The sequence below is a fragment of the Haemaphysalis longicornis genome, unplaced genomic scaffold, assembly GCF_048455015.1.
Source record: "Haemaphysalis longicornis isolate Haplotype H1 unplaced genomic scaffold, Haemaphysalis longicornis Haplotype H1 scaffold_4, whole genome shotgun sequence".
Taxonomy (NCBI): Eukaryota; Metazoa; Arthropoda; class Arachnida; order Ixodida; family Ixodidae; genus Haemaphysalis; species Haemaphysalis longicornis.
In genome coordinates this window covers 160,690,626-160,697,706 of record NW_027526361.1, presented here as the reverse complement: position 1 = coordinate 160,697,706, position 7,081 = coordinate 160,690,626, and the positions used below count along the sequence as shown (strand labels likewise).

Genomic DNA, 7,081 nt, shown 5'->3' with positions numbered 1-7,081 from the left:
CTTGGTGGGCTAGTTGGTGAAGCACCATAAAGGGTTAACAGCGCACAAACACGACGAGACACAGGGAAGAGAAGACCGGACAAACGCTGATTTCAACTGTCCTCGTGCGTAGCACATTGTTTTCAAAGCGCAGCCGTGTATACCACGTTGGTGGGACACCGTGGCTCCACCCGATCATTCAATCACCCACCCGGTCTTGGTGCGTGCACAGCCTGTGTCTGTTTTCCCAGTGGGCGCGAGACATCGTCCCGATCGGCGCCGACACCTTGCGCACGCACGCATGTTTTGCGTGCACAGTGCAGCGCGCAACGGAAGTTGAAATTGCCCGCAACTGCGCTGAAATCGGTGCGCGCATTTTATGATGCATGGTCTGCCAAATTTTCTAATGTCGATAATGAACCTGCGGCAGAGGAAAACAAACAAAAAAGGACAATCGAGACTTGCGTTTTGAGTTTTCTCAAGCTTGCTCCATTCATGTCACTGAATGACGCTTGCAATCGTTGGACGAATTCATATGTTCGCACTTAGAATGCGCAGCGGAAGTAATAGGGCGCTGTTTTATAGAACTGCATTATATAATACGTACGTAAGAAAATGAAACTTTCTAGATGAATTGGTGTGCGTGAATGGCAGGAACGCATCTCAACGCTTACTCCCGCACTGAACAAGAATACCCTTATGAAAATTTCTATGTCCAGTCAAAAGACAGTCTGCGTCCCGAAGGAAACAGACTGCGTGCGTCCTGTGTGTTTCCTCTGTGTTGGAATTTCGCCACCGACTTTCTGCGTCCTCCAAGTGTCCCGTGTGTTTCCGTCCTCCATGCGTCCAGTCTATCTCCCAAAGGCAACACAGACACCATACGGCCTTTGTGTGTCCCCTATATGTCTTGAAGGCAACAGACCGCATTCGTCCCTTGTGTGTCCCCTGTATTGAAATTTCGCCACCGACTTTCTGCGTCCTCCAAGAATCCTTTGTGTTTCCGTCCTCTACGTATCCCACAAGCTTCCACCTTTTGAGTGCCCTTTGCATGCTGTCAAATAACAGCGCCCAACAGCCAGCTGCATGTGGAAAATGTCAGCCAGCTCCACAGTCACTGTTTCATGCTGCAGTTGTTTCTGTAAGAGCAAGCTGACGAAAATCACATGAATCACATGACTCTTGCAAACCTGACTATTTTATTCAGGTTGGATCCATACGTGCTGCTGCCGCCTGCCACACCAGGTGTCCCCTCATCTTTACCCCTCACAGGACGGGATAGCCACTGCCACACTTGAACCTGAAATGACAAACGCATTGATCGCATATGAAGGGGTTTAAACAAACACGTCTCAAACATTTGCTAGTTATGCTTATAAATATAAAGGAGTGTTCCCATACAAAACTGAACCAAGTATCCTGAAAGAGAAGGTACAACTTCTAGGTTGCAAAATTAGCCACAAAATTTAAACCACATAAATTAACTAATGAGCTTACGAACATCCATAATGACATACTGTTACATAGGCAACACAACGCAGAACTAAGTACTGTTTAGATTCATGGCCTCCTCATGACGGGCATTTATACAGCCTCGCAAGAACATTTGAGAGATGAGATTATTGCAGCAGCACTGTGGGAACAAAGCAATATTGGGGGGGGGGCAGGGAAGGCAACATAAAATTGCATGAACATGCTAAGACAGGCATTGATCAGTCGTCATCATGAGTAGTTGCTTGTGACTACGCGTTCTTTGGAACCTATAAAGGCAGCAGTTTTATTGTGCATTTCCTTTATGAGACAGCACTTGCATTGTCTAGTTTTTTGTCTGTGCTTGCTTACAAAAAGCAAAATGTACATCACCATGAACTGACCAACCTCTAGGTTGGCTCCTCACTTTTTATATTTCTTTGTGTCGATGGGTAGCAGACACAGGAACAGAAATAAAAAACAACCCTGGAAAACCGTGTGGATAGCACACTTGCACCCATTATTGCACGCGTGCCACGTGGTCACTCATCCCAACAGATGTACAGTGCACGGAGTGACCCCCAAGCAGCGAAAGCTGGGTGTGGTCGCTCTGTACTTTGTGAAAATACAACCTACTAGAAAGATTTGACAGATAGCACAAACAGTGCAGGTGCGCCAACTTTGCACCATGGCACGAATTTTTCAACGCACAACAGAAAACGCATTGGTATGTCAGTGACACCGTGGAGGAGAAATTTGAAGACAAACCAGGACATCAGTGACAGTGAAAGGGTTAAAGCGGTCGAATACAGCAAATTTAATTTCAGGGTTTATGCTTACCAGCAATGAGGAAAGCTACCGCAGTAACTTGAGCTGACTGCTCTGTAACGTGCACTCAAACGCTAAAAACACAGAAGCGTTTTTGCATATGTTTGCACACAGAGCATTCATACTGTTTGGAAATAATGCAGGTTTTTCCTACTATAAACATCATAATATTGCCCCCAACCACGCCATTTGATTGGTTTACAAAATGTTTTGTTACAAGCACCTGGCCACACCCTGCAATCTTATCCTTTTTAAGGGAACCGTCTTTTTCCCCTTTTTTATTTGTATGCTGCACCAGCAGTCTTGTTTGATATGGAAAGGGTGTTGCTTTGCGATCCCTATCCTAGCTTTTCCTGTTTTTTATTGAAAATGTTCTCGATCTAAATGAATGAGTGCAAAAGAAACCCTGCGGCATTCAATTCGCCAACGCTCATCCATGCACGTCCCTTTGCTGACTCCTTCGAGGTTTGTGTCTTTTTATGTTCACTGCGGAGCACAAGTTTGCTCCGATAATCTATATTTTTACAAAAACCCTGCATTATCCGTGGCTACATAACAATATTCCAAACAAAGTCTGATACACAAACCAGAACCCCCCAAAGCTCTTTCTTCAATTGCTGAGTACCCTTCTACAATTTGGACCATCATTATATTTGCTAGAGTAAATTGCTGTTTGGGAGGGGGGGGGGGGAGGGGGCTACGATGGCCAGTGAGACTCATTACACTACAAGAAACAAAGTGGCAAAAAGGCACGCAATACACCCTTTTCACTGCCAGGCACAAGTTGCATCTAGGGCATTGAAGTGAATTCACCTAAATTCTATTTCTGAGTGCATGGAATTGTTTCACTCATGTAATGTAATCCATAATATGACTTTTGAGTAGAAGTCTAAAGATCTAGTTCATCTGTAATAGGCGGTAGAAGAAAAATCCCCACACACTGTCTGTGGCCACCACGCAATTACCACAGTGAACAAGGGTGACAAAGTCGTTATTAATTAATTCATGGAGCAAGGACGCAGCCCTGATGCGACAAAAAAAAAATAAGAAAGGTACCAGGAAGTTTCTCATCCTCATCGGTTCCATATTTTTTGTCCCATCTCTGCAATGTTCTTATGTCTTAATCTCACTAAGGTACCACAAGGATGCCACAATGGTTTTCTATGTTTTCATGTTCTCTCAGCCTTCAAAATCGAGATTTTCATGCATTTCACAGCCGTAATGAACTCCACTTACAGGTCGTGCAGGATAGATAGAAACAGGAGGCAGCCAATTCTTCTGGTAGCTCACAACGTACATCCTCCATGTCAAACACCTGGTCCTGTAAAAAATGGAAGTTCAAGTAGTAAACAAGCCGTAAATATGAGGTATAATGCCGTGAAATACTCTCTCTGACAGGACATGACAGAATTTCTTTTTTGTAGGTACAAAAAAGGCACCTTCAGTTCTTTCAAGCTAAAAACAAGTAGAGTGCTCACTGATTGAAACGCGACACTGCGAGCGTGTGGCCGCCAATACATGCAGCGCCGTCCATGGACGCCCGTGGAAGCTAGGTGTTACATTGTATACTGCGAGAATGAGAGCGTGTTGACCGTAGGCTTACTGCTTCCGGTTGCCAATGCGTGGGACTGTGGTTCCCCGTAGCGACAGCAGGGCGCTGCGAGCCTGGAGCGCTTGTAGCCAGGAGCGAGCCTCCAACCGTTAGGCCTGGAGCGAGCCCGACGGTTGTAGCCCGGCTGTGCGCGCAGCCGATTTCGCGACATAGTAAGCGCACGCTCTTGTTACGCGTGCCCTTCCGATGTGGCACAGTAGTGTTCATGTAATGCACAGTCACACTCATCAGAATAAAATAAACTTCTGTACGCAGGACCACCAAACTTTATTCCAGGATGTAAACTAAAACAGGAAAGGCACCTTTGCAGGCACGTTTGCGTGTGGTGCGGTGCATTAGTACTTCGTCGGCTCTCCTCTTTTTTTTAGTTTATATCATGGAATAAACTACTCCTTCGTGCAAATGCTCGTTTCATTCAGATAAGCGTGACTGTGCCTTACATGCAAATTATCTGTATCGCATTGGAATGGCACGCATAACAACAGCGCGCGAGCACACGATGTCGCGACATTGGCTGCGCAGAACGCCAGGCCGCTACCATCGCCGCACAAACACACTCCTGCGCTCCAGGCTCGCAGCGCACCGCTGTCGCTGCGGGGAACCACTGCCCCGCTTATTGGCAACCGGAAGCAGCAAGCTTATGGTCAAAACACTCTCATCCTCGTGGTATACCACAACACCTAGCTTCCACGGGTGTCCACTGGTGGCGCTGCATGTAGCGCAGGCCACGAATTTCCACTGTGCAAGCATATTCTCTGGTCCAGAGGGTGCGAAACGTGGTTACGGCTTTTAAAGGAGCCATGAAGAGAAAACACAAGTTTGGTTCATTCAAAGGATTGCGTTGCTAGAATCATGCTAACACCATTTTTAATGTAAGCTCCACTCAAATAAGCTACAAATTAGGAACAAAGGAAATGGCCATGCGACCCACTAGCTCATTTCCCGCAACAGGACCTATGTCATACCAGCCAGCTCTGCAGTTGGCGGAGGGCGACAACAACAAACGCGAATTAGGCAGAGCCTATAAGCTTGCCGAACGAACTGTTTGCGCTTAAATTTAGGGCACATTCTTTTTACAGTAGTAAGAATGGTACAGTAGTAAGAACAGCAAAGGTTAGGAAAGCACACATAAGCATAGAAGTACCGATGCGTACTGCTGTTGGTACTGCGCGCACTATGCTTGGTTTAGCTGCACAGGACTGCGGGGCTTTAGGGTTGTCTCGGACAACACTGGCCGATTGACACAAGCAACGGTGTCTTACGTGACCATATTTGTGGAGCGAGCACTATGTTTCTCGAAACGATTATTTTCTCGCTGAACAAAAACAAGCCAGGTTTAAATACGGTAAAAACAAACCAAAAGCAGAAAGCGGCTTGCCACGGTTATGGTGGCACCATCTAGGTTCACTAACGGTAAAGAAGGCTTCCCAATCGGCTGCAGAGCAGTCGGTTCCTGTGATGTCATTGCAGACCCTGAAAATGCACGATTTAGCGGGAAAACCAAAATTTTAACTTCAATTAATTAATTTCTCAGTGAATAAAGCATCGTTTGCATTTGGACAAGTGCTGGGTGCACCATAACACACGAAATCTTTCGAATAACACAAACTTGTATTTTGTCTCCATGGCGCCATTAAAATTATCTCTGAGGCACATGGTGAACGTCTCAGCGTGCCAATACCACCAAGGGGTAGGCAAGTTGAAATGCTGACGAAACGAAAAAACGGGATGGCGAAGGAGCACGGTGGCAAGCCCACGCCCTGTTTAATCTTTTTCGCACCATGATTGTATCCCCATCACATGCATATTTGTAAGAATCAACACGTTCCACCCATGCTCAACATGTTACAGTCAACACAATTTATGCAAGCCAGCTACAAATAACGTCACACCACAAAAGAATTTGTCTGATCATGACGATGCTGGATGAGCTTAGGAAGGTGGAAAAATTTCTTGCATTTAAACAGTGAAAGCTGCCCTGTGACTGCACCAGCAATGCAGGCTGGAACAGCATGTTTTCAAGCTGCGACGTCTAAACAATTATCTGGTCAAATGTTCACTGCCTAAAGACCTTGTGCATGTGGTACTACTTATAAAGTTGCTAGCAATGCTTAAATGTTGAAAATTCAACGTATATGCAACTCTTACGTATTATAACTACAAATGTAATGCAGCCTCCTTGCATTTCTTTACCCGTAAACGAAAACTACCCGTTAGAACAATGCTAAGCTGCCTACGTCCTGTAAAAGATATACTGTGGGTCAACTGCCTCCTAAAAAAAAAAAAAATCGGGGAGTGGGCGTTTTGTTTTAGAACCATTAACGCAGTTTTCTTTTTTTCTTTTTTTTCATGCAACAAGCTTTAGCGGTCGAATCCACCCAAGCCAAGCGGCGGCCGCTGGGCCGTCAGCATGATAACATTTTCGTTGCCGGCAATGGCAAGGATCACTCACACAGCATACTGGCCGCCGCTCCTGGAAGCCCATTCATGTGACCGCGCCGACGCAGCCGGTAATTTACAATAAAAGAAGCGCGGCGAGCCGAACACCAAGGAAAATACTCAACACGTTTAACGAAACGGCGCTGCGGCAACGCGTAAGAAAATTTTAACATGCACCACGATAAACAATTACTTACGGCAGAACACGCAGCATTTTTCACACGTCGCGTCGACAGACTGGAACTTGCAGTTGAGACTCTTGATTCACGCAGGCACGCACAACTTTTTTGTCAGGTGTTTTGTCAAATGGCGACCTCGATGTGCGCATGTGCGTTTGCCACAGCAGCGCAGTGCGGCGCGACACAGGCGCTTTGCCAGCACTCACGATGCTTCAGGTGGCACAAGAGCACTAACACGTAATATTACGGCAGGAGGAGCACGTAGTAATTCACGTAACACCAGCAAATCGAAAACAAACCACCAAAACCACGCACAACGAACCAGTCACGTCTTTTCTTGCGCACCTATAACAATGACTGCATATATGCTAGCCTACACTAGACTTATTACTACAGTTGGCTATCTAGCAGTCATAGATTTTTAGCAGCTACTTCGTTACTTCATGATCACCCCTGAAGCAAACTAGGCAGACGCCATTATAGTATTTTGTTAAAGTTGATAATAGCAAGCATATATTAATGGCAGTATATTTTCTTGATGCGAGCAACGTCTTTTGTTGTCGTAAGTTGTTGCTAC

General features: G+C 45.8%; 1 long non-coding RNA gene across 1 annotated transcript; it reads right to left on the bottom strand.

Moving 5' to 3' along the window:
• Positions 1 to 679: 679 nt before the first annotated feature.
• On the bottom strand, positions 680 to 6,615 carry LOC144180646 (uncharacterized). Its single transcript, XR_013324490.1, has 3 exons — positions 6,523 to 6,615; positions 3,511 to 3,595; positions 680 to 1,276 (listed from the first exon to the last, which is right to left on the bottom strand). It is a non-coding gene; the product is annotated as an uncharacterized LOC144180646 (long non-coding RNA).
• Positions 6,616 to 7,081: the final 466 nt, after the last annotated feature.